This window comes from Diceros bicornis, chromosome 13 (genome assembly GCF_020826845.1).
Source record: "Diceros bicornis minor isolate mBicDic1 chromosome 13, mDicBic1.mat.cur, whole genome shotgun sequence".
In the NCBI taxonomy this organism is placed as follows: Eukaryota; Metazoa; Chordata; class Mammalia; order Perissodactyla; family Rhinocerotidae; genus Diceros; species Diceros bicornis.
The window spans coordinates 11,264,044-11,291,187 of NC_080752.1; the positions used below are offsets into that span (position 1 = coordinate 11,264,044).

At 49.1% G+C, this 27,144-nt stretch overlaps 1 long non-coding RNA gene across 2 annotated transcripts in view; it reads left to right on the forward strand.

The window, feature by feature from the left end:
- The window catches only part of LOC131412605 (uncharacterized), a 39,365-nt gene extending 12,544 nt beyond the window's left edge, over positions 1-26,821 (forward strand). Inside the window, exons 3-5 of one of the 2 annotated variants that reach the window (XR_009221814.1) lie at positions 10,683-10,728; positions 25,210-25,344; positions 26,243-26,821. This is a non-coding gene — a long non-coding RNA (uncharacterized LOC131412605). The remainder of the gene's footprint in view (positions 1-10,682; positions 10,729-25,209; positions 25,345-26,242) is intronic. The other variant, XR_009221815.1, reaches the window with a different exon arrangement.
- Positions 26,822-27,144: the final 323 nt, after the last annotated feature.

A 27,144-nucleotide genomic window follows, 5' to 3' on the forward strand; every position in this document is an offset into this window, starting at 1 on the left:
GGTAGGACAGGGCCAGCACCTTCCAGATGCCTTGGATGCCACTGCCCAAATGCTCACTGGGCTCACTGCCAGCAGGCATGGGAACACGCAGCGCTTTGGGCTCTGGCCCAGCCCTCAGGAAGGATCCTCATCTCCTGACCTCTCTCCTCACTGGCCCCAGCAGAGGATTGGAGGTGAAACTTCTCAGGAGTGTGTCCTCCTCAGCCTTGACCCTTCGAGTCTTGAAAGAAGGGAACTGTCATGTACTAAGGGGTCATAGGTATCCCTGGCACTGTGCAAGGGGCTTTAACACACATCTCATAATAATCTTCTAAGTGAGCACCACTGCCCCACTTTACAGAGGAGGAAATGGAAGGATCAGAAACCTTATGAGCCCTGGGCTGGCCCCGTGGCTTAGCAGTTAAGTGCTCGCGCTCCGCTGCTGGCGGCCTGGGGTTCGGATCCCGGGCACGCACCGACGCACCGCTTGTCCGGCCGTGCTGAGGCCGCGTCCCACATACAGCAACTAGAAGGATGTGCAACTATGACATACAACTATGTACTGGGGCTTTGGGGAAAAAAAAAAAAGGAGGAGGATTGGCAATAGATGTTAGCTCAGAGCTGGTCTTCCTCAGCAAAAAGAGGAGAATTAGCATGGATGTTAGCTCAGGGCTGATCTTCCTCACAAAAAAAAAAAAGAAACCTTATGAGCCCAGATGATACAGGAATCCTAGAGGATGAGCTACCAGATGAACCAGTATATGGAAACACCTAGACGAACTTAGAACAAAGACTGGACTCCCCAGCAACTCCCATCCCTGCAGACTCCCATGTCAGACCCAGACGTGTGCCCACCTCACTGTCTGACCTCGTAACGATGCTCTGTGCTCAGGAGATAGGCTGTTAAGCTCTTCTGCCCTATACACTCTCTGTGGCAGGGCTGGGATTATCTTTCCTGTGCCACAGAAGGGAAACTGAGGCCAGAGAGAGGCTAGGGGACATTGCCCCTGAAGACGAAGCCAGTTAAGCAGGACTCAAGCCCATGCTGCTCGGCTCTGCCACTTACCGCAGCCTCGGCATGGGAATCGCCACTTTCTCCACCAAGGGGTTCAGCCGATAATAGTCCAAAAACGTTCTCGCCACGTTCCGCCCCAGCTTCATATCTGCAGTGTGTGCGTTAAAGAGCAATTTTGAAAAGAGACTGAGATAGAGTAGAAAGAGGACTGGTAATAAAAATAATAACAGTAGTAAAAACAGTGACATCACTCACCGTTCTAAGCTTTTTGTATGTAGCGTCTTTTTTGATTTTCACAAAACCTTAAATGCTACATACTATTATTTTCCTCATTTTACAGACGAGGAAACTGAGGTGCAGGGGAGTTAAATAATTTGCCCAAAGTCACAGAACTGGGAAGGAGAGGAGCCAGGATGTAGGTCTAGGAAGTCTTACCCCAAAGCCTGCGTCATGCCTTTCAGAATATACTGTGTCCCTTTGGGAATCACCCGTCTTCCATTGTTCTCGCTTCAGGTGGCTCAGGGTGGAGGCAGGTAAGCAAGACCCAAGGGCAAGACACGCTTTGTTGTATATAGACCAGGGCTCGCTTGACTCTCGGGGATCAGCCACCTACTTTGGTAACCTTGGGGACAATGGTAAAACAGTGTCCCCATTCCACCTTGAAAATTACCAATGATAAATCCTTAGGGTAAGGTACAAACACCCCAGGGAAGGGGAAAGGGACAATTTCATATTGACCATTAACACTTTAGTAAGAAATCTGTTCAACAACACAGAGTACCTGCTCTGTGTATCATATCTCACATCTCTGGGCCATCACGTGAGCTATTTCCTTTGCCTGAAGTGCCTCCTCCCTTTCCCTTGGCTAATTTTTACCCATCAATTCTCCAATTAGGTGATATCTCTTTAGTAAGGCCTTCCACAAAATTCTTCTCCCCAGGGCTGTGATTAGTGCCCTTCCCCATGCTTCCATGGCTTCTGAACTGACTTCATTCAAAGCACTTATCTCTTATCTCACATCCCTCAGCTTTGAACATCCAAACTGTCACCAAGTCTTATCCACAGGACCTCCTATCTCTTGAGTTTGTCCACTTCTCCCCAGTCCCCTGCTGTCCCCCTAGAAAAGGCGGGCACCGTCCTTCCCCTGGATTACCATCATCCTGTCCTAATGGGCCTCCTGCCACGGGATTCCCTGCCTCTACTCCATTTTCTGCAACGCAGCCAGGGGCTCGTTCTAAAACGCAGATCTGACCACATCACCCAACTGAGTCAAATCCTTCAGTGGCTCCCAGTTGCCTTTAAAGTTCAAATTTGGAACCCGATTTATAAGATCTTTCATAGTTGGTCCCTGATTATTTTCCCGGCTTTGTGCTCGCTTCCTCGCCTTCTACCCGCTGCCCTTCACACTCCAGGATACTGAACTCCCTCCTCCAGGCCTCTGGCCACACCACCCCATCTTCCCAGACCACTCTCCCTCCCTCCACATGCCTTACAGCACCGATGCCTTCTCAGCCTCCAGACACCTCAGTTTAGTTGTCATCACTGGATGAGTCTTGGCCCTCATGCCGTCCAGGGTCACAGAGCTGGACTGGCATCTGTGGATCAGTCAAGTGAGTTCTGCAGGAAGTCCCCAGGCCAGGGCTGGACATGGCCCAGGACCACGCACCTGGCACTGCTCTGGTGCTTTGCTTTAAGTGTGCATTTTAAATGACCCCAGGAGGAAGGCATTTTTCTCTCTTTTGCTCTGAGAGGTTAAGGAACTTGTTCAAGGCCACATAACGGGCAACAGCAGAGTCAGGACTCGATTCAGGAATGTCTGACTCCAGAACGCTGAGCTTCCCCACCCGGGCCTGTTCCCCAGCTTGAAGGCACCTTCTCCGTCAAGCGCTGGGTCACACCCGGCCAGTGCCTGGCGGGAGGAGGAGAAACACCAGACAAGTTGTTTACAACCGTGAGATGCGCGGCAGGTGCACTGTGCTCTGGGGCTGCCACCTGCTTTCTTCCTTGGATGTGGCCGACCTTCTCTGTCCCCTTCCTTAAAGAGTTCACAAGCTGGCCCTGGCGTGGCCTCTCTGACGGCAGACTCTGGAGGCAGGCTCTGTTGGGCTCGGGGAGACCAAGCCACAGTGTGTGTGCCGACAGTAAGGGCTGCAGGGCGCAGAGGAAAGAGAGGTCCCTGTGAACCTGGCTGAAAAGCGGCAGCCGAAGGTCTGGAGTCAGATGTATCTAATCCAGATCCTGCCTCTGCCGCATGCTGTGTGTGGCAGGTTATATTTTCCAAAGATGTCTGCAACAAAATCTCCCATCTCACGTCTTATTCTGTGATATGACCTTGACATTCCTTCCACTGCAAGGTGTGGTCTATGTCCCCTCTCCTTGAATCTGGGTGGGCTTGTGACTCACTTGTAACCAAAAGAATGGCAGAAGCGGCAGCAGTGACCCGAAGGGCTTCTGCTGATGTAACTTGCACCGTGCTGGCTGGAACGCCCCGGCGGGAATCCTGGGCCTCCAGGCAAGCAGTCTGACTGCCCTGAGGCCACCGCGCTGTGAGGAAGCCCAAGCCGGCCCAGGAGGGGCTGCAGGGAGAGGCCCTGAGACTATGTGGGGAGACTACGACAGAAAGATTCCGGGCCAGCCACAGCTCCTCCAGCGCTCTGCTCCTCCAGTGCCAGCCACTGTCTGACGGCATCTGCACAAAGGCTCCAAGCTAGACCCACCCCCTCTGGGCTCTTCCCAAATTTCTGACCCACAGGAACCATGCGAGAATAACCACTGTTTCAAACACTAAGTTTGGGGGAGATTTGTTCCCCAGCAGAAGAAAACTAGAACACTGTGGGACTTTGCAGAAGCGATTCCATCTCCCTGAGCCTTGGTTTCCTCACATGTAAAATGTGAATAATAATGCCCGCCTCACAGGGTTGTTGTGATGAAGTGTGTGACTAACCTCTGGTGCTGACTGAGGAAGTGAATGAGTGGGGGAGAGGGAAGCCTGAACCCTTCCTCCCCACCCGCAGGGCCAGGCAGACTTGAAGCAGCCCTAGACGCTATCCTTGCTGTCAATCCTCTTGAGCTCTGAAGGGAAAGGAGTTGGGCTGTTCCAGTGAAATGGCCCACTGTGAGGTGTTGATTGTTTGAGACAAGCTATGGTTAAAAGACAGGGCTCCAAGGGTGGCAGCTGTCGGGGACAACGCTCTTTCCCTCTCCCTTTCCAGTCATATTCCATGTGTCTCCAACCCTGAGAGCCTCACTCCAGATTATTTACTGCCACGGCCCTGCTTGAGTTAAGAAATGGGATGTGGGGGAGAGGAGGGGAGAGATGGATTGAACATTTTCAATTAAAACAAGCTGTCTTTGAACAAAGATTTAAGATCCAGGCCAGGAGAAGGCAATAACTCTCTTGGCTGGAACCCTTTCCAATATATTGCAGAATTAAGAAAGACAAAAATTGGGGTGAAAACTCCCAACTCTTCACTGCCAACAAAAATCTCAGGATGGTCTGTAAGCTGAGAATGACATCTTCCTCTTCTTATGTGGCTCCCTGGCCTGTTTCTTGCAGACGTCAGAAACAGAGGGCGGGTGCCATCAGGACACTTGAGTTGGTAAAGCAGGCGAGTTTGGCTGGGATTTTCTGAAGCTCAGACTGATTCGGTGACTTCTGCTCAGAGCTGCTTTAAACCAAAGACTGGGTGTCAATAGCTCCAGCCTCTTACTTCCTGAGACCTTGAACAGGTGATGAGGATTTGGACATTTACCGTTCATTCTCATTCATTCATTCAAACGTGTTGGGCTTTTCCTGTGTGTATGCTGCTACGAAGAGAGACAGGGATTGGGATTAGACAAAGAAGAATTAGACAGAGACAGTTGACAGTGTAGAGGAGGAAACTAACACGTCCCAGTTAGCCACACTACCAGGCAGGCTGGTGCACTGTCACCTTCACAGAAGCGACTACTGTTTTTTCAGAGCTTACCCCGTGCGCTGTGCCGTGTGGTTACTGTCCATCCCCACCACGACGCTGCAGGGTCGGCACAGATTTTACAGAAGAGGACACTGGAAAAGGAGAGTTTGTATGATTAGCCTCAAGTCTCCTGGCTTGCAAGTGACAGAGGGAGCATATGAGCCTGAGTGCCTTTTGACACTGTGCCTGTGTTTCCTGCTCGCCTGAGTGCGGTCATAAATTCACACACTAAGTTCTGTGGACGTGTAGAAGGAGATCGAATTCCAAAGGGAGGAATTGTGAAAGCCTTCATGGAAGTGGGCGTGTGACAAAGATTTGAAGGACAAAAACAACTCGGGAAAGGGGGAGGAAGAAAGACGAGCACCAGTAGAAACACAGTGTGGCCGGCACATGACCCTGGGCTGGAAATGAGACAGAGAAGGGCCCGGGACCCCGGGAGCTGAAGCACAGAGTGGAAGGTGAGGCTGCGGTAGTCGGCTGGAGATGCATCAGTGAAGGCTTCGAATGCCAAATTCAGGAATCTAAACCACCATTCTGTAGGCAATAAACACCAGTGAATATCTGTGGTTGTGTCTATCGTTTGTGCACCCCGTATTTATTTATTGATCATCTACTATGTTCAGGCTCTCTGGAAGGCTCAGGTTATATTGTGGTAAAAAAAGAACCAACAAAATAAAACAAAACTCAAAACAATGGTTCTTAAGTCTAGAAGCAGAGACTTAACAAAGTAATAAAAAACCCAAACAAATACACTATTGTGGCTATAACGGTGCTCCGAAGAAAATGGAGCTGAGGGCAGGGAGGTGCTGCTTTGGACAGGCCTCTCGGGGTGGGGGGCGCCGTGTGAACTGAGAGTGGACAGCGGGTACGGCAGCATCTGTGAAGAAGGCAGGGCGGCGTGAGGGAAGGGTCCTTGGGTGGGACAGAGGGACTTCGGGAGGGAGGGGTCCTTGGGTGGGACAGAGGGACTTCGGGAGGGAGGGGTCCTTGGGTGGGACAGAGGGACTTCGGGAGGGCTGGCGAGGAGAGTCAGGCAGGGCTAGGTCGCGTACAGCCTCACTCGGGGCCGCCTGAGGAGTGGGGATCGTCTGAGTGAGTGGGAAGCTGCGGAGGAAGTTTAAGCAGGAAAATGAGATGGGCTGATCTGTATCTTCAAAAGGTCACTGCTGTGCTAAAATAAGAAAGCAAGAGTGGAAGCAGGCGCGTCAGCCAGGAGACCACTGCAACGGTCCAGGAGAAAGGTGAGGGGCCTGCACCAGGACAGAGACAGTACAGACGGGAAGATGCGTTTGGGGGAAGAACTGGCAGGACCTGCTGGCAGGCTGGACGCAGGGCCTGGGAGAGGAAGGCGTGAAGGATGACCCCTGTGTATTTCGCGTTAGCAGCTTGGTGGACGGGGCGCCGTGATCTGGAGTGTGGAGGACAGGGGGTGGTGGGACAGGGTCAGGGGAGACAGCAGGAGTTCAGTTGGAGTTTAAGGCGACTATGAGATGTTAAGCGTCCAGGTCTTGAATCAGAAACAGGAAAAAATCAGACAATGGAAATAGTTTGGCTCATAACACGGTCATTTTCTCCATTAGTTTTCTTATCTTGATTTCTCTAGAAGGTGAGCCCCAGGAACTCTGGAGGGCAGGGATTTTGTCTGTTTTGTCTTCCGCTGTGTCACCAGTGCCTAGATCAGTGTCTGGTATACACAGTAGGTGCTCGATGAAAATGTGTGTGTGCCACAGATACTCGCCAATTGTCTGGCCCTGTGCTCCACTCTGCTCAGCTCTCCACCTAGGGCTCCCTGCGCTCAGAGAACGCCCCTTCGCAGGGTGTCCCCAGCTCTTCAGGTGAGTGGCAGTGACTGCAGAGCCCTCTGTTCTCCTGTCTCAGGACCTCAGATCTGGTGCATTGAAGGAGCACATAGCGGGAATCAAGAGCCCAACCTGGTTTCAATCAGTAACTAGCCACATGACCTTGGCCCTTCCCCTTCTCTGGGCCTAACTTCTCTGTGGGTAGAACATATAGTCTCTCAAGTCCTTTCCATCATTAACATGGTATGGTCAAGCAAAGGCCTCAGTACATAAGCTTATGAAATATCCAATCTCCATTCTATCAGTCAACAAATATTCATTGAGCACCTACTATGTGCCAAGTTATTTCAGGCACATGAGATACACAGCAAACAAAACTGACACAGATCCCCATCTACATGGAGCTTACCTCCTTGCTATGGGAGACAAATTGCCAGTTGAATACATTCATAAATTATTGAGAATGCCAGAAAGTGCTAAGTGCTATAAAGTAAAGATAAAGAGCAGGGTAAGGGGAGTGCTGGGGGCAGGGGGCAGGGAGCATGTCGCAGCGTTAAGTAGAGTGGTCAGAGGAGGCCTTATTGGAAAGGTGGGCCTTCAGTGGGCTTGGAGGAGGTGAAGGAGCCGGCTGGAACCGAGGATGGGTTGATCCTCATCTGAAACACAAGCCCTGACCAGTCATTTTCATAATTGGGCTCTCGCTAAGTCCAGCACCATCCCACTACTGGGGATAATAGCCAGCCTCGGGGCCCAGTCCTCCCTGGTGGGAGGCAGGAATGCCTGCTACTTGGCACATGGTTGTTTCCTGGTTGAAGGTCCTCCCCACCTCCCAGAGCAGTCCCGGAGAGGATGCGTCTCACAAACATCCTCCTGCCTGGCCTGTGGCCTCCCTTCCCCATCCTGCTCCTTCCCTCATAGGCCCTCATCTCTGGAGCCATTTCCACACTTGTCATTCCCTGCAGCTCTTCCAGAGCCAACAGTGAGCTCACCTGGCTTGCCCTGCCCCTAAGGGACCTGAGGTCTGGTCCCACCCGTCAGGCACCATATTTCCCTTCCTTTCTCCCCACAGTTGTGTGCTGCAGGCAGGTCTCACTACTATCTCCGTTTTGCAGATGAGAAATTGGAAGTGACTCATCCAATGAGGCACATCAAGTATTGGCACAAGGAGGATTGAAGCCCATTCATTCATTCATTCATTTATTTACTCATTCATTCATTCACTCATTCATTCATATATTTATAAAGTGCCTTCTACATGCCAGACACTGTTCTAAGAGCTGGGATACAGTGAAGAGAAAAACAAATACAATCCCTGTTCTCATGAAGGTCTTTCCTTGCCATCATCCTGCCTACAAATAAGAAAATGTAATTCCTACCTATTCCATGGTTGGAAGCCCCCACCTAAAGTTCTTTCTCTGCTCACACTCCTACCCCTGTGGGCAACAGATGATCATCATTAATGGGGAAAGATTAATTCTGCAGAGGGGCAGGCCAAAGAAAAGTGATTTCTCTTTGGCGAGGCTGACAGCACTGCGGGAACATTAAGAGGCACCTGTCTAGGAGCCTCTAGGTAAAGCCAGAAGAACAATGCGACAGTGAAATATCTTTTGTCTCTGCCTCCCTCACCCATCCTCCCTCAGTGGCGGACAGGTGCACGACTAAACAGACGAATCCTTCTCTGAAGTGCAGTGTGGAGGCTGCTGATGGAATTGCAGACAGGTCCTGAGGCATCCCCAAGGTGAGGAGGCCTGAGAATGAGAGGGAGACACAGAGACACAACTGCGAGGGAAAGAGGCAGAGGCAGAGGCCAAAAGCGGAAGAGATGCAAACAGACAGCAGGAGACAAAGAGAAGCCGATCAGGATGGAGCAGAAAGATAAGGAGAGAAAGATCGTCAGAGGGGCTGAGAGACGCAAACTTGAAACCTGGAGAGAAGTGGAGCGAGGGGCAGAGAGACAGAAAAATAGGGAGAGAATGACAAAGAGAGAGAATCAAACTGAGAGAGAGAGAGATACAAATGTAGACAACGAGGGAGAGAGAGGGAAGGAGAGAAGACAGGCAGAGGGTGAGACAGAAAGACGGAAGGAAAAGAGCAGAGAAACACAGGCAGAGGGGAGGCAGTAAATGAGATGCAACAAGAAGGGAACAGAGACAGAAACAGCTGGGGAGGCAGAGAAGCACAGAGAGAAGGAAGGGAGAGACAGTGACAAGAATGGAGGCCTCTTCGATATGTGAAATGCAACTTAAACCGGTAGGTGTCGTCTGAGAGGCTCACTTTAAGGAGGAGGCTGGAGATGAGGGCACACGTACAAAAGGTGGGGAGGGTGTCCAGTCATTCAAGATCACTTCAAGTTGAGGATAACTGTGAGGCCCTATATTAGTTCCTGTGCCACTGTAACAAATTAACACAAACCTGGTGGCTTAAAACAACAGAAATTTCTTCTCTCATAGTTCTGGAGGCTCCCCTCCCTCTGGAGCCTCTTGAGAGGAGAAACCGTTTCCGGCCTCTTCCAGCTCCTGGTGCTGCCTGCATTCCTTGGCTTGTAACCACGTCACTCCAGTCTCTGCCTCTGTGGTGACATGGCCTCCTCCTGCGCTGTGTGTGTCAAATCTCCCTGGGCCTTCCTCTTACAAGGATACATGTGATTGCCTTAAAGGCCCACCCAGATAATCCAGGACAATCTCCTACCACAAGATCCTTAACAATAACATGTGCAAGGACCTTGTCTCCATATAAGGTAACACTTATAGGTTTCAGGGATTAGGATCTGGATATCTTTGGGGCCATTATGCAGCCTACTGCGTGCTCCCAGGGTTCATCTGCTGAGCTGAGCGCTGAGGATGAAGATGCTGGGGGAGCGTCAGCAGTGGAGTTCTGGCTCCGTGCTGGACACCCTGCTGGGCACTCAACCCGCACCACCCACATGACCCTCAGTATCTCTGGGAGATGCCCAGTACCTCCCACACAAGCAGCAAGTGGATTTACCGGGATTTGGACCCAGATATGTCTAACTCCAGAGTCCTCTTTCTCTGCATTATTTGCTGCCTCTCAAGGGAGAGAAATACCTGGACTGGAACATGTGCTGCTTCTGTGACCTCTTAAACGTAATGTAAACCTGCCCCCTCCTCTTCTCCCACTACGATTCCTTTAGTCCAGACCCTTATGTCTTATCTGAACTATCGCTTCAGCCTCCTAATTGGTTTTCTTGCCTTCAGTTTCTCCTGATTTTTGCTGAGAGTGAGAGTCACTTCCTGACTTAGAACCCTGCACCGATTGGCATCCGTGGCCTTTCATAAACTAGTGTAAGCCTTGTCCCCTGACCCTGTATCATGTTGTGCATCTATGTAGAATGTGAGGTTTAGAGTCTGAAAAACATATGTTTTAATCTTGGCTCCCACACGTTTAGCTGTGTGACTTTGGGTAAGCTACTTACCTTCTCCGAGCCTCAGTGTTCTCATCTCTGAAATGGCTAATGCTATCTACTTCACAGGATTATTGTGCTGATCAGAAATCATGTATCCAAAGCACCCAGCACAATACTGGCATGTAGTGGCTCTTTTTATTATCACTATTATTTATGAACCTGTCATTTCCAACAAAGCGTGAGCTCTTCAAGGACAAAGGTGTGTCATGTTCAGACTTGTTTCCAGAGCCATTTAGGCTCATGTTGGGCCTATTAACAGAGGCAGGGAGCAAACAAACACACCAAAAACAAGATAGGGAGGGAGGGAGAAAAAAAGGGACAGAGAGACAGAGGGAGGGAGAGATGAAGAAATTCTTTTTAAAATTCTGTGTTTTCTGGCTGTTCAGGGATAAGACCTTGCAGGTCCCTTCCATGCTGTGTGCCTCAGTTTCCTCTCCTGTAAAAGTGGCTAGAGGTTGAACTAGATGATCTCTAGTTCTAATTCCTACTCTCTCTCTGCTCCTCCCTAGGAGAAGTGTCTCCCTGGAGCAGGGGGTAGCCTTTCCTGCCTCACAGGTGAGTGCCAGCCTTCTCAGGCATGAGGATGGTGCCTACCGCTCTGATGGGGTATTTGGAAGAGAAATCAGGCTAGAGGCTGGCTGGGCTAGGACAGATGGAGATCTGACCTTGGGTTATAACGTGCCTGATTCTGGATAGGATGCCCTTGGGGGATTTTTGCACTTTAGACCACATTAGCAGTTTGTTGTCATTCATTCATTATTTGTTACTCATTTATTCCTTCAACAGACACTTATCAAGCACCTCCTGTGTGTTGGGCCATGTAATGGGTTTACAGAGTATGTACACACTGGGTAGATAGAGTGAAGAAAACAGGGATGGTCCTGCCCTCGAGCTGCTTATGGTCCAGGCACTATTGACATTTTGGGCTGGATGATTCTCTGTTGTAGGGAGCTGTCCTGTGCGTTGTAGGATGTTTAGCAACATCCCTGGCCTCTCCCACCAGATGCCAGCAGAACTCCCCACCCCGTGTGACAACCAAAAATGTCTTCAGACATTGTTACACATTCCCTGGGGAGGGAGGGGAATTCACCCTGGGCGAGGACAAGTGGCCGAGAGGAGGCGCAGTATCTGATGGAGGGGCAGCAGGTGAAGTGGGAGAGAGGGGTGTGCGCAGGAGCTTGCGAGGTGGGCCAGAGCTTGACTGGGAGGGGCCTCAGCTTCCCTACCTGGAAAAAGTAATCCCTGAATGGATCCTTGGGGATAGGGGAAAGAGAAAGGAACCTGCCCTCACCGGCTGCCTTAACCTCATAGGATGGCCGTCTAACCCCTCTCCCCAGCACTTTGGCAGGAAGAGTGGCCTCCCTCATCTCCAGCACACCGCAGCCTTCGGGATGGCTCTCCCTTCCCTACTTGCCCTGGACTAGTTAGGTAGGTATAGCCCATCTGTCTATCTCAGACTCACTTCTCACTCGAGAGGCAAGTTAGTCTCTCCCTCCAGCCCCCACACAATGGCTTGCTTTGTGGCTCCCTCACTTCCCCTCCTCTTCCACTCCAGGCACCAGCGATTTCCCTGCAGGGCCTCCCTTTCCCCACTGATGGTCAACCACGGCCCTGGAAGTCAGCTCTCAGCATCTGCTGTGCCTGCCTGGCTGGGGCCCGCTCAGCAAAGGACTTGGATGTGCCTTGGCCACAGAAGAGGCTCTGCTTCTCTGAGAGATGCTCATAGATACTTTCAGAAGCTTCAACTGATGCACAGTAAAAACAAGACAAAAAGACCAACATAACTATTTGTATAGCAGCATCTTGGATCAGGTGGGGAGCGGAAAGGGAAGGAGGTGTAGCAAGTGGAGGAGCTCCAGTGGGTCCTGGCGTCTGGCCTCAGCTCGGGTTCTGGGTGGCTGCGTGGCCTTGTGTGGGGCAAGTCTCCTGCGGGTGTCAATTTTCCAATCTGTAAAGCTGGGGGAGGGGTGACTAGCTGATGTTTTGAAATCTTTTGGCTCTAAAGTTTTGTAAGCCTCTGGATCAGGTTCCTACCTGGGGCCATTAGGGCGTTTCTGAACCCTCTCATATTACAGGCAAAATTTTATGTGTACATGTGAATTTTTCTGGGGAGAATAGTCATAATTTTCTATAATTTTCAAAGAAATCTGCATCCTCCGAAATGTTAGGAATCTCTGCTCTAGATCTGTGGATGGAGACTCTTGAGTTTATCATCACCTTCCAGGTAATATTCCTTCCTCTCGTATCCTGACTCATTCGCTTTTTATGTCCTGACTCTTCAGGAGTAGTGAGAATCTGGCGGTGTGGGCAGTGAAATCAAGCTAGACCTGGAATGGAGTGAACAGTATGTAGACTCTATCCCAAGTGTACCCGCGTTAACTTAGAGAGCCTCAAGGAGTCGGCGACCCCAGTCCACTGAGGGATCAAAAGAACAGCTCAGCCAAGATGGTCCCAAGGAGGTGGCTGCAAAGCTCAGCTGGGGTCTGGGCCATTCCATGGCTGAGAGTTGGGGGTCAGTCTTTTTGGCTGGAATGCAAAGTAATAATTGAAACTAGCTCAGAATTAAAGAAGCCCGCTAAGGGTTTGCTGAAGGGGCAGGATATGGGGTCCCTGATCTTTAAAAGAAGCCCACTCCCCTGTTCCTCGTGTCTTCACTCCCTATGAGGCCTGGACCTGCAGCGCTCACATGGATTAATGGGATGAGCAACATCCTGTGAGTCAAGAGACCCTTATTTGGGCGTCAGCTTTCCCCAAATTGCCGTATGACCTGAGGCAGGTCACTGACCCCATCCTGGGCTCCAATTTCCCCATTTGTATAATTAGGAGGAATTGGGCTTACTTCACAGTGTCACCAAGGGATGGCCATTACTATAGTGAAACTCCATTATAATACCTCATTCTCGGCCACCTCCTTGCATTTAAGCTTCATTTTGGGATATTCTTGTTCCATCTCAGGCAAAACAGACATGATCCCATCCCTAGGGAGGGCATGATGCGGGCTTAAATTCCAATCTTTAGGGTCCTCCTGGCTCTAACACTTTATGACTTTCTTTCCTGCCCTTGAGCTATTTTCTTTTTAACTGTTGCCTTGAACTTGAAACTCAAGGGATGGAATTAATGTTTATGATCACTGACTACCTTCCAGGCACTGTGCTAGTTTCATTTATTATGCACAAGCAAGGTAGATTTAATTATCTCCATGTTACAAGTTAGAAAACTGAGGTTCAGAGATGTCGCTTATCTAACATCACTCGGTTAACAATTGGAGGTTAAGGCGTAAACTCAGGTCTGTCCCACTTCAAGGCTTATTTTTTTTTTTATATATATATGCTGTAATTCTTTATTATTTTAACTTTCTTAAAATGAATTCGTTCATTTATTAATATTTATTATCTGCCGTGTAAAGCTCTGGGTCAGTTGCTGTGGATTCGGAGATGAGAAGTCAGTCCCTGCCCTTGAGCAGCCCTTAGAGAAGCCACGTAAATTTGCAATCCAGGGCAATGACTCTTGTGGCAGAGGGAAGTAAGGGAAGTGGGGCCACAGAGTGTAAGATTTAACATTGGAGGGATCCTGGAAGACTTTTTAGAGGAGGCAACGCCTGAGCTGGGGGTAGAGGGATCTTTTTTTTTTTTGGAGATGAGTCTTCATTAAACAATTTTGTCAACAAACAATTGAGAATCTACTATGTACTGGGTGCTTTTCTAGATGCTGAGATACAACTGTGCCTAAAACAACAGGGTCTCTCTTCTCGTGGAGCTCACATCGCAGTAGGAAAGATAGTCAATAAACAACAAATACATGTAGAATAAGGTTGAAATCTGGGAGACTTGAAGGAAAAGTAGGAGTTGGCCAGGGAAACGGGGGGTGACGGCAGGGAAAGGCACCTCTGAACAAAGGCAGAGGCATGTGCAAATGTGTTGAGGCATGGCGATCCTGTCAAAGATTCTAGGACATTTGGCGTGGCTGGAATATCTTCTACAAGTTGAAGAAGGAAGCAAGAGAAATACACAAAGACAGGTCATGAGCACCTTGTGTGATGTAATGAACATGAACTTTATGCTGCAGGTATTGAAGACCTGGCAGGGTTTTAAGGGATGGAGAGAGAATGTCAGATTTGGCTTCAGGCCGTTCACTCCTGTGGCCCTGGGGGAGGATGGTTTGGAAGGGACCAGGCCTGGAGACATGGAGGACAGTTCTGGTCCAGGGAGGATGGTAAAGGCCTGAGCTAGGACACTAGCAGTTGAGTAAAGAGAAAGGGATGGAAATATTTTTCAAGTAAAATTGATATGACTTGGGGGCTGAATGTGGGGGTGCTGGCAGAAGTGGCTGAACTAGGAAAGGCATGAAGGATAGCATACCAGGTTCTTGTCTTGGGGATCTGGGTGGTGGTGTCACCATTGATCCTGCGTATGAAGTCTGCATGTGGCTGCTAGAAGCCAGGGAGCTCTGTGCTCCCTAGAGGACCTTCCATGGAACTCTTCTTAGTAGTAGTGTTGCCTCATTTTATTTTGCTGCACAGTTGTGCCAAGTGACTCCTACGACCCCTACAATGAAACTCCATTGTAATGTCTAATTATTGTCACTTCCTTGTATCTAACACTCTTTTGGGGACATCCTGGTTTCATGTCAGACAAAACTGAAGTGTACCCGCTCACAGGATGGGTAAGAAGCTTGGCTTAAACTCCCTGTGAGATTAACATATTTATCCAATCTTTAGGGTAGAATATATTTTCTATGAGACTTTTCTTTTTGTTTCCATTCTCACTCTCCCACACCTCCGATGGGCCAGCTGGCCTGTCTATCTGCCTGTCTGCCTGGCTGCCTCTCTCCCTGTGACAGACACTAATCAGGATCTGCTCAGTGTCAGGATATAAAACATGCCTGCTCCACATCTCACTCAGTCTTGCTCTATTTTAGTAACAATAAGACAACAAGTCATATTATATCCCATGCTCTCATTTATCCGTTGGGCAACAGGATTTCTTAATCCCATGAGCCACTCCATGCTCCCTCTGTGGCAGAGCCTCTGCCTGAGAGGCTGTCCCAGACCCCTGCCTCATTGCCCCTAGGTAACTCCTACTAATTCTTCAGCCCTCAGCTCAACCACCACTTCCTCAAGAAAGCCTTCCCTGGCCTCGTGACCAAGTCAGTGCCCACCATCATATATCCTCCCGGCACTTCCTGGCGCCCCTTCATAGTTCTCTCATGTTGGCAACTTTACATGGGTATATGTGGTTTTTGATAAATATCTGTCTCTTCTACTAGAAGACCAAGTTCCATGATCGCAAAACCCATGTCTGCTTTGTTGATAATTCTCCTGTTCCTAGCCTAGTGTATGACACCTTAAATGTTCAATTAATATTTTGCTGTTATGGTAGGAATTTGGAGGGAAATTTGTCCCCTCCTTCCTCCTGGGCCGATGTCATCTCAGGGCTTCACTGGGAGGAGAAATGGAGGTCACTTCCTAGTGGCTGACGGAGAATGTGGTTATGAGAAGACAAGTGCTGAGATGTGGGAGTCAGTGCGAGGAAGGCTGCAAACAAACATGGCCAACTCCAGAAGGGAACGTGGCCTTGTTCTTCCTCTGTCACACCTAGGGAGGAGGAAAAATCCAGAACTAGGGTCCCTGGAAGAGGGGCTGTCCGATGAAGGGAGAAAGAGACCGCGAATACATCCATCTGATAAGTTTTTCCAAGGAGCCCACATAAGGCCAAAGAGGCAGCTCTTGCCTGGATGCAGAGATGAAAAGGTTTTGTGGAGGAAATGATGACCTTGTTGTCCCATGCAGGTGACCCTGGGGTAAAGGGGTCAGGTTCCCATGATAACCAGGTTAGTTATAGCTAGAGAGTGAAACCAATTGATACTACTGAGCCTCCAGGGACACACATCTTCTTGAACCATAGACTGTCAGAACAATGCCTCACCTAGGCAGAGCGGAAAACCTTGGACCTCTGCCTGGAGGGGACAAAAAGGAGCATGGCCTGGGAGCCAGCAGACCTGAGCTGGCTCCCACCACACCGGGACTGAACCCATTGCACCATTATCTCCACTGCCCTTTGCCTTTCTCTCCCCAGTAGACTGTGAGTCCTGGAGGGCAGAGCCCGCATCTTCCCCATCCTCGTTCCCCACAGGCTGGTACAACTCCACCAAAGAATATTTGTGGGAAGAATAAGTAAACAAATAAATAAATAAGCCGTAGACAAGATGTTCAGCCTCAGTCCTCAATTTCCTTCTCTGCAAAGTGGGAATAACAACAGCCACTAACTAGAGTTTTGTGAGGATTGCATGACATAATGAATGTGAAAGTGCCCAGTATGGAGCCTAACTGAAGTAGATGCTCAAAAGTAGATACTGCGTCCTCTCTTCTGCCTTTAACCACACCTCCTGACTTCAAGTACTCCCCACACTTTAATGACCTTCATATTTTCTAGGCTGAACTTAGGTGCACCAGTGGTTAGAGAATCATAAAATATCGGAGCGGGAGGGTACCAATAGTGGGCATCTGTCCTGTTTTGTTTTCCTGCTCTTAATCTATTCCCCTTTCACAACACCTCATTTTACCACATTGAACCCTCAGTCTCAGTCCCTGTGGCTCAGGAGGAGCTGACCCCTCCAGACTCTGAGTGGGGATAGTCAACCCTATTCCGACTAATCAGAGTACTGAATTTCTCTTGCCACAGTGATGAGTTAGATGTGGCAAATGGCCCAATGAGTCTTAATTCTGGGACTTGTGAGAAACGGAATCACCCTTAACGCTGAGAGGAATGGGATCCACCAGGAGCTGCTGGCAGCCATTTTGCTTCCCTGCGGGGAGAAAGCCTGTCAGAGAGTGGAGCCAACACTCAGGAAGCAGCTGGAGACCAAGGCCTGATGACCCAGTGAAAGTCTCTGGACCCAGGCATGCCTAAAACCAGTATTCCTTTGGACTTGAACATTTTGTGAGCTAATTAATTCCCCTTTTTACGTAAGTCAGTTTGAGTTGGCCACTCTGGCACTTGCAACTAGAGGAATTTTGACTAATACGAGACTTTGCAGTTGACCTCATGAAACCTCCTGATTTTACAGAGGAGGAAGAGGTTTGCAAAATCACATGGACAGTTTTCACACACAACCAATTTTCCCAGGAAATATACTGCCTCACTTCCTGTTATCTTCACTCCTGACCAGAAGAGGGGCAGGCTGTCGTTCTGCCTGGATGGGGGTCATAGAATATTGATTTTGGTCACAGAATGCTTAATCTTTCTCCAACAGAGAGAATTTCTTAATTCAAGTCCTCAGGAAGCAGTTTTGTTTTGCATTACAATGTTTCTATCCCCTGAGTGGAACTGCTGACGACCGTCCTTTCCCTTCCACACAGTGTAATCAGCAGCAATTAATTCTAATCACAAGGAGACAGCAAGAGTGAACAGAGCATTAATTGGACGGAAGTAATCAGAACCTCCCTGAGCCCACAGCTGGTACCTGTTTGCAGGCAAACGTGAGCAGGAGCATGCACTCGTGCGCGCGCGCGCGCACACACACACACACAATCAACCAGAGCACATGGAGAGGGTACAGAATGAGCATGCTGTCAGGTCAGCATGCTGTACTATAAAAAAATCAAGGACTTTGGAGTCACAAAGATTCCGCCACTAAACAGTTGCTTAAACGTGGCTCCTCATTTGTAAAACGAGGATGCACAGACCTACTTCAAAGTGGTTTAGAAGATTAAATAAGAATATTGTACAGAAAGCACTTTTCATGGGATGTAGCAGGAGCTCAGTAAGTGCTCGTTCTATTTCTTTCCACATCAAACACCTTTTATAGCTGGTAGAGAATAAAGGCCTAACGTGATTTGAAATTTTATATCCTTGAATGTTCTGGACCCGGCCTAACCAACTTGGTAGTCTCCTCCAGACTCTTCCCTTAATCCTATACCACTGTCCTCTGCCCTCTACCCCTAACACACACACACCCACACACACATACACACTCACACACACACACACACACACACACACACACACTCCTGCCTCTTTCCTCTCTGGGATTGTAAATTCTGGGAGGGCAGCTTGGTACCCCTATTGCCCTCACAAGGGCCTGGCACACAGTGGACACTGAGTGGGCATTGGTTGAGTAACTATTGACAGAGCCTGTGCCTTTGCTCATGCTCTCTCTCCACCTCGGTCTCAGTCCTGGTCATCCTTCAAGGCTTAGCCTAGACTTCACCACCTCCTTCACACGATTTTTGAAACTTGTTCCTGGAAGCACACTCTTCTCCTCTGAACTCCATTCCTCTCTGATGAGACCTGTGGCTTTCTACCTTGTGATAGAAGATACATGGTGTCTTTTCTTCTCTATCTCCTCAAGTTCCTTCACACAATCATTCAACCAACTCCTTGAGCCAGTGTATGGTGGGCACCGTGGCTACTGAGAGGCCTCTGACTGGGTCTGCGTCTTGAGGTGCTCAGGTTCAGACTAGCCCTTGAGCACAGCAACGGTGTCTGACTCATGTCTCTATACCGCAGGCCTCTGGCCATGATAGGTGATCCTTAAATATTTGATAATAGCAATGGGTTGCCCAGGAGAGGACACTGGCCTGGGACACTGGGGAGTCTTGTGAGGTTACACAAGGCCAGTGAGCTTCCTGAGGTTGGGCACAGATGCCTCTGGGCTTTCTGAGGAAAAAGATTTAGTATTACAGACAGAGATCTGGGGGTAATTAGCCCTGCCCCTAGATCATGTCATACAGGATGCACTCAAATCCAAAAACCCTGAATCACCTGGAACTTGGTGCCCGGGGATATATGATGTAGTAATAATATACCTGCAGAAGCTCTCCCTGGGGTCAGGCTCACCTTTGCCACCAGGTTTCATAGCAATGTTTAGTTGTAAACAGTCATTTACCTTTCTCGGTATCAATTTGTCCACCCACCTCAATTTTTTCAACCAACATTTATAAACACCTGCTGTGTTCCTGGCCCTGTGCTTAGTCCTGGAGACACAGAGATAAATCAGATAGGATTAGCTCCTTTCAAGGGCTCATAGTCTAACAGGCATTATGAAAAGGGACATCAGGGAGAGATGCTGTAACATCTCTCCATTGTGTGGTTCTTTGTCTTTGAAACCTGAAGAAGGCTCCTCATTACCTTCAGGACAAGTTCCCAGTCTCCTTTACCTGGAACCAAGGCCTTTTGTGATCTGGCCCCCACCTACCTGTCCAGCCTGCCCCCCATACTGACTCGAGCCCTGGCCATACTCTAGAGCTAGTCATTCCCAATGCTCCATTATCATTTGTGTCTTTGCCCATGTGATGTCCTTACAAAATTCTCTACCTGCTAAATTTCTGATGATCCTTCAATGCAAAGTGAAAGTACCAAAATAGAGGTATGCACAGAAGGAGCATCACATTTGTAAAGTGGGACTAGTCCTAAACATTATGGTTTTAAGGAAGCTTTCTTTATTCCTTCCTCCCTCCCTCCCTCCCTCCCTCCCTCCCTCCCTCCCTCCCTCCCTTCCTTCCTTCCTTCCTTCCTTCCTTCCTTCCTTCCTTCTAGTAAAGGGGCAGATTAGATTAGATTAGCTCTACCAACACTTTTAAGAAACAGTAATCACTCATTCATCTTTGTTCTGGGTCTCGAGAACTCATGATCAATCTGTCCGAGCTGTCTTCTCCTCATGTGTCTGAGAACATCCATAGCCCCGGGCCATCGGGCCCTTGTGGAAGGCCTTCCTCTCTTTCCCCCTCTTGCCTATCCTCTCTGTGATGCTTAATCACCCTGCAGGCCCAGCTCGAAATCTGCCCTCTTTAGGAAGTCTTCCCAGATTCCTCAAGGCTGAATTAGTTGCTCAGTTGCTCTGTTCTCTGTGTTCCCACAGAAGTCTGTACCTATCTTTTCCTAAGATTTAATCACATTGTTTGTAATCCGAGCCAGACTAAGAGGTAGGTTAGGCCAGCAGGGTACCAGGTGCCATTTGTGATGGGATGATAAAGCATCAATGAAATATGGCAAGTTAGAGAAAATTATATTTATCAGAACTGTTCACTACCATGTGGTTGGAAGGAAATTTGAGACCCAGAGAGGTGAAGTAACTTTTGCTCAAACCATCAAACTAGAAATTGGTCGAACTGGGATTTGAATCCAATTCCAAAATCAACGCTGTTGTTGGTTATTTATTCAGACATATGTGTTAAATTCTAACTGTGTACCAGGCACTGTGCTGGGCACTAGGATGCAAAACTTGGAGCATGGCTGCCCAGGTTCACGGCAGGTAATGGCAGAGCAGAGCCACGTCCCTCATATTGGTCTCTGGTCTCCAGATCTGAGACTCTTCGTTCCACTGTGTGATTTCACCACTGGGAAGCTCCACAGCCAGCTTCCCAGCCTCTCTCTCTCCCCAGGAACAGGCGAGACACTTCCTCAGAACAACCCCTTCCCCTGCCCTGAAATCTTTGGCTGTGCCCACTGTGGAAAGAAAACCAAAGCTGCTGCCAAGTTCATTAATAATTTTGGCTTTCTGGAGGAAGGAATTGGATTGCTTTGCTCTTCAAATATCAAAACATCCAATTAACACAGCTAATTAGCATCACTAGCAGCAGTCAAAAGAATGGCAATTTAGATGCAGGATTTCAAAGGTTTCCTAGTTGTAGGCCAAGGCAACCCATCTCTTGCTAATGACAAGAGTTCCTCGCTTAGGCAATTCTATAGCAGCCATCAATTAGCCTAGCCACCAGGCAGAGACTGGCCTCCTCCCTGAGTCGTTTGTCTAATCAGAACCGGGGATAGAGAGAAAGAGACACAATGGGGGGAGAAAGAGAGAAAATTAGAAAAAGAGGGAAACAGAGAGGGAGAGAAACAGAGAGAAATAACACACAAGGACACAGAAATTCTGCGAGTCAGAAGGAGACAGGCACAGAGTGAAAGAGAGATACAGAAACAGAAAAGGCAGTTTACAGATAGATAAACAGACAGCAATCATATTGGTACAGACAAAAAGAAATTGAATTCTTAAACACAAAAAAGATATGACAAAAACACTTGCGACCATTAGGAGCTTTGGGAAAGTAGCTGGCCATCGGGAAGCCTAGTGTTCTGATCTGTAAAATCAGGCTTAGCTGTGAGAGTCCAAATGAAAATTTGGCAAAGTTTGGCTGCTATGGTGAGATCCAAGAGAGCAGAGACTAGGAGACCCAAACCAGAGCTTTTCTCTTCCCTTCTCATGCTGAACACCGGCCTTCCCACGAGCCTTGATTTCTCTTTAAAAGGTCAGGTATGAGGCCCACATTCCTCTGTTTGTGTACTGTCTCCTGTAAACCCAATGGGCTTGACAGCTAGGCCTGTGATCAGCCAGGGGGATTGTTGTCTCCTTCAAGGAAGGAAACCGATGGATCTACCGAGTCCACCTCAGAAATGACTTCCACGCCTTTGCTCCTCTCCATTGCACTGCCTCTGCCCTGGTTCGGGCCTCATGGCCGCCTCTCTAGATCACTGCAACAGCCTCTGGTCTCTCCTCGCTGCTGTCCAATCCATTCTTACCACTGTTGCCAGAGTGACATCTCTAAGATGCATATGATTGTGTCCCTCTCTGACTTAAATCCCTTTTTAATAGGTTCCATACTTTCTCTGGATCAAGTCCAAGCCCATTAAACACAGTATTCAAGGCCTCCCTCTGGGCTCTGGCTCCTGCCATCTCTTCTCAGCTTTCTCCTGACCCATCTCTCCCACTGCCTACTCTACGTTCACACTCCAAACACACTAGATGACAAGGGGGCCCCTGGACGCTCCATACTGTCTCCACCTCTGGGCTCCTCCTCATACTGTCTCGCCCCTGCAATACCTAACTGACAATACCCAGCTGTTGTTCTCTGCCTTTCTATGTCCATGCTTATGTTTACACACTTCCCCTGCCTATTAACTTGTTCTTTTTACTACCTCATCTCTAATCCATCAGGTACACAGGGTCACAAACTCAAATGTCTTCAGAGTATGAGCTCATAATGTAAATATGTGCAATGACATGTATGAAACAATAGGGGAGTAGTGGCAAACTTGATAGTAAATGTCATGTTCAAAGGCCCTCAAACTCAGAATTCAACCAACCAACCAACCAACCAACCAACTCACCAACCAGCAAACATTTTTCTGGCCAAATCCACCATCTGCAGAAAGGAGTCAGTCATGGGCCACCAGTTGGTGATGCTCCATCTGTAACCTAGACGAGGAGCTTAGCTTGGCCCACAAGGTCCTTCGTGTTCAGACTCCACTTCCATCTCTTGCCATCTCCTTGCATCTGGTTCCCCTGTGTAGGGGGGTTTTCACAGCTGTGTCCTCTGCTGTCTCCTCCCCTTTGGGCCCTGCAGGGGTGTTAACTGCGTGTAAATTGCTGCAAAGAACACTAACATTTTCAGTGACTAGGCCAATCCCATCAATATGCCTGGCCCAGGCAAGATGTTATTAATCAGCATTTTAATGAAGCCTAATTACAGCAGATGATGCCTCCCACCAGGTAAGGCAACGGTTACAGATGGGAGCAAACCAGGAAACCACTGCCCTTTCCTCGGAACTTGTTCCACTGTAGAACAGGAGGGTTAACCCTGGAAGGACTGGACGGCTGCAGGGACAAGAGTCCAGCAGAAGGCCCTGCTAGCAGTAAGAAATGACCCCTCTCCCCACTGCCAATGTAAATGCTGTCTGCACAGTGAGTGGAGCTGGGCTTCTCGCTGGGGATGGGTTCCAGCAAGTGATACTGTCTCTTCTGAGGTCTCCTCCACCTGACATCCTGTCTTTCCAGATATGACTGGGTCTCTGTTTCCAGCACTTACCCCTGAGTCAGGCCTTGGTGAGGCATTATAGTCTTCAAAAAATGGTCTTTGGTTCCTCAACTCTGTTTTTTCTCTTGGCCTCTCCATTTACTGATCTTTTCTCTTTACAGCACTCAAGCATCCAGGGCCCCTCCTAACCCCACCCTCTGTTGCAGTTTAGTGGTTAAGAGTGCAGCCTGTGGAATCAGACAGTGCTTAGTCGGGACGCTGACCCCCACATCTACCAGCTCTGTGACCCTGGGAAAGTTACTTTATCTCTCTGATCTTCAGTGTCCTCATCAGTCAAAGGAGAACAATAAACCCTGTCCTGTCCTCTTCACATGGTTATTTTGAGATTAAATTAGGGAAAATACCTAGGGCAGTGCCTGCCATTTAACTGCGTCCCTTCCTCAATTCTGCATCTTCCCTGAGAAGTCAGTAAGTAGGAGAAATTCTTGGCCTTTGCTGGTTGTTTCTTTCTTGATTGAGGAATGAAGTATGGACTTCACAGCGCTCCCCAAATCATGCCAAGGGGAAGCACCCACTGGTCTAGGGTACACTGACCCAGCTCCCCTTCTTTTTTTATGTTGTGAGGAAGATCAGCCCTGAGCTAACATCCATGCTAATCCTCCTCTTTTTGCCGAGGAAGACTGGCCCTGGGCTAGCATCCGTGCCCATCTTCCTCTACTTTATGTGGGACGCGGCCTCAGCATGGCCTGACGTGTGATGCGTCGGTGCGCGCCCGGGATCCGAACCTGGGCCGCCAGCAGCGGAGCGCGTGCACTTAACTGCTAAGCCACGGGGCCGGCCCTGGCTCCCCTTCTTTATCTCCTCCTATATACACCATCTGCTCCTCCTGTTAATATAGTCATTTCCTCATGCTATTCTCTTGCTCAAGAACCTTCTCTGGCTCCCCATTGCCTATAAGCTAAAACCCCAAATTAGTACTAAGGCACTCAAGGCTTTCTACAATCTGGCCACAAAGGACTTTTCCAGCTTAGTTCCTAAGCCTCCCTTGTACAAACTCACCACTCCAGACAGGCCAGTTTCTTAACATGCTCAGTTCTACCACTGAGTCTTTGTTCACGATGATCCACTCTCCAGAATGCCTTTTCTGCTTCACCACTAGACTGTAAGTTCCTTCACTAGACTGTGAGGGTGGATGTTTTGTTTTGAATCTCAATATCAGTAGAGCTAGACACAGTGAAGGCCCTCAATAAATAGTTGTTAAACTGGACTAAACACCACCCCTTCAAATTCGTCTTTAAAATCCAGAACAGACCCCTTTGGGTGGTCTGATGTAGTCAAGGTCAGGATCTGAAGCCAACAGACCTGAGGTCGAACCCAAGCCCCACCACTGTGATGGTTACTTGTATGTATGAACTTGGCTGGGACACATGCCCAGAGAATTGGTCAAACATTATTCTGGATGTTTCTGTGAGGATGTTTTGGATGAGATTATTTTGTGAACTTTGAGTAAAGCACGTTATTCTCCATAATGTGGGTGGGCCTCATCCAATCAGTTGATGGCCTGAATAGAACAAAAGACTGACCTCCCTGAAGCACAAGGGAATTCTGCAATGAATAGCCTTTGGTCCTGAACTACCACATTGGCTCTTCCCTACATCTTCAGCATGCTGGCCCACCCTGCAGATTTTGGATTTGCCAGCCTCCATAATCACATCAGCCAATTCCATACAATAAATCTCTTTCTCTATATATACACATCCTATTGGTTCTGTTTTTCTGGAGAACCCTGACTAATACAGCCACTTACTGGCTGTGCACTTTTGTCAAGTTACTTTATCTCGCTGAGCCTTTGTTTTCTAAGCTATAAAATGGGAATGACAGTTCCTCCTCCACAGGGTTGTTGTGATACCCTGTCTGTGTATGTGAAAGCCCTCTAAATTGTGAGCCACTGTGCCTTGCTAAATGTCATTATCAAGGCCCACCACCTCCCAGAAATCGTTACCAATTGCACAGCCCTTTGCTCTCAGACGTTCTTGAGCTCCGACAGCAGTCTGAGCCTACACCTCACTGACTCTGTCCTATCTTTCAGCATCTGAGCACATGTGCTGCCCAGCACTGGATGGGAAGGGGTAGGGACAGGGCACCCAGTAGAGATGCCCAGTATAGACCAGTCTGGGGGCAGCTCTCAAAGCTAGAGCAGAGGCTGCTGTGAAGAATTCAGACACGATGCTGCAGTTGGTTGGGTCCTGAATTTAAATGCATCTCATTGCTCTTTGTCTCGACAGGGTAATAAAAAATCCTCAGACGGAATATTATGGATGCAAAGGTGCAACACAGGCTCTCTGCTCTCTGCCCACCATCCGAGAGAAGGGAGACATGTCTGGGGCCTGAAGGAGACTGACCTTGTGGGGGGGAAACAGGTCAGAGCAGAGGGCACGTCCTCAGCAGGGCAGGGAGGGCCTGGATCCCTGACGCTAAGCCAGTGCTTCCGGATCCTTCATGCTGAGACTCAGAGAAAATGATGGTATTTGTTTACACAGCGAAGGAAGGAGTGAGGGGCTGCCTTCTGCTGGAGGCTCTTGGCCCTGGGGCCTGGGCGGCTCCAGGCCTTGTGAGGCTGCCGGTGGGCTGAGGTATCAGTACCTTGGTATGGCAGCACTCAGGGTCGGAATCTCTGAGATACGCTCTCCCCCTCAGCTGTGGCGCATAGAAGTTGCTGTGCTCCTCACAGGCCGACCTGATGGAAGGCTCAGCTGGGAAGTCGTCTGTGGCCCTTCGAGCTCCCGTGGGTCTTGTGGTTGCTGTCTCTCTTTCTGAGTCAAGAATCCTGCGAATCTGATCACGTCATCCCTCACTCAGAATGACCAGCACCTACACTCCTCAGTAGGGCACATTAAACAAGTTAAAACAAGGTCCCCACCCCTCTGCCCAGCCTCGTCACTTTGCACTCACTCCCCTAATAATTTTATCTTTTTGTGTGTGTGTGTGAGGAAGATCAGCCCTGAGCTAACATCCATGCTAATCCTCCTCTTTTTGCTGAGGAAGACCGGCTCTGAGCTAACATCTATTGCCAATCCTCCTCCTTTTTTTTTCCCCAAAGCCCCAGTAGATAGTTGTATGTCATAATTGCACATCCTTCTAGTTGCTGTATGTGGGACGCGGCCTCAACATGGCTGGAGAAGCAGTGTGTCAGTGTGCGCCCGGGATCCGAACCCAGGCCGCCAGTAGCGGAGCGCGCGAACTTAACTGCAAAGCCACGGGGCCGGCCCTTATCTATTTTTTAAACACCACCCATTTTTTCCCTTCTCTCTCTCCTAGGTCTGCAGGTGGCCAGCTTGAGCGATCTAGTAGAAACTTGGCCAGAAGGTAGGACTTCAGGCTGGCTCGGCTGCAGGCGGCAGGTAGGATTCGGGTCTGCCTTCCCCAGTCTTCATCCCGGGGCTGGGCTGAGGCGGCAGTGGCTCCCTGCGACACGCTCTTCTCCTGGTGGATCACTGGAGTAGCCAGCGCCAAGCCAAACTGCACAGGCACGTTGAAGACCTCCATGTGAGTCCGTTCTGTTGGCATCGCATTCACCAAAGCAAGTCACCTAGATACACCCAAGACCAGCGGGGTGAAGAAGAATACTCCGCCCATGGTCCTTCCCAGCACTTGAAGCTTCAGACATTTCCAGCTCCTGAACACAGCACGTTGTGTCATGTCTCTGAGCCTTGGCCTAGAATGTCCATTAATTGCAATGTCTACATGTCAACTTCTCCATCAGATTGTACTCTTAGAATACAGGGGCCTCACCTGACCCATTTCTGTGTCCCCAGATGCCCAATATGGGGCCTGACACAGAAGGAGGGCTCAGAAACTCCTTGCTAAATAAATGAATGAATGATTGAATAAATCAATGTCCAGTCTCTGGGTCCTGTTTGTTTCTATGTGCTCACTTGCCTTTCTGCCTGGACCCACTGGTCTCTGTGTGTGCTTTGATCCTGGGCCCACTGGGGTATAGCTCAAAACCCTGTGTTTGGGTTCCATTAGATCTAAGACACACTGAAGTGGGTCAAAGGCCGTTGACCCGTCATCCATACTTATGGTTGCAATTTGAGTTCATAGACTGTCTGAACAGCAAAAGACATTAGAGACTCCCTAGTCCAACAGCCTCCTTGAGGGAAGAAGCAATGTCTTAGTCATCTTTGATGGGTGTTTGGCAAATATTTGTTTATGCATGA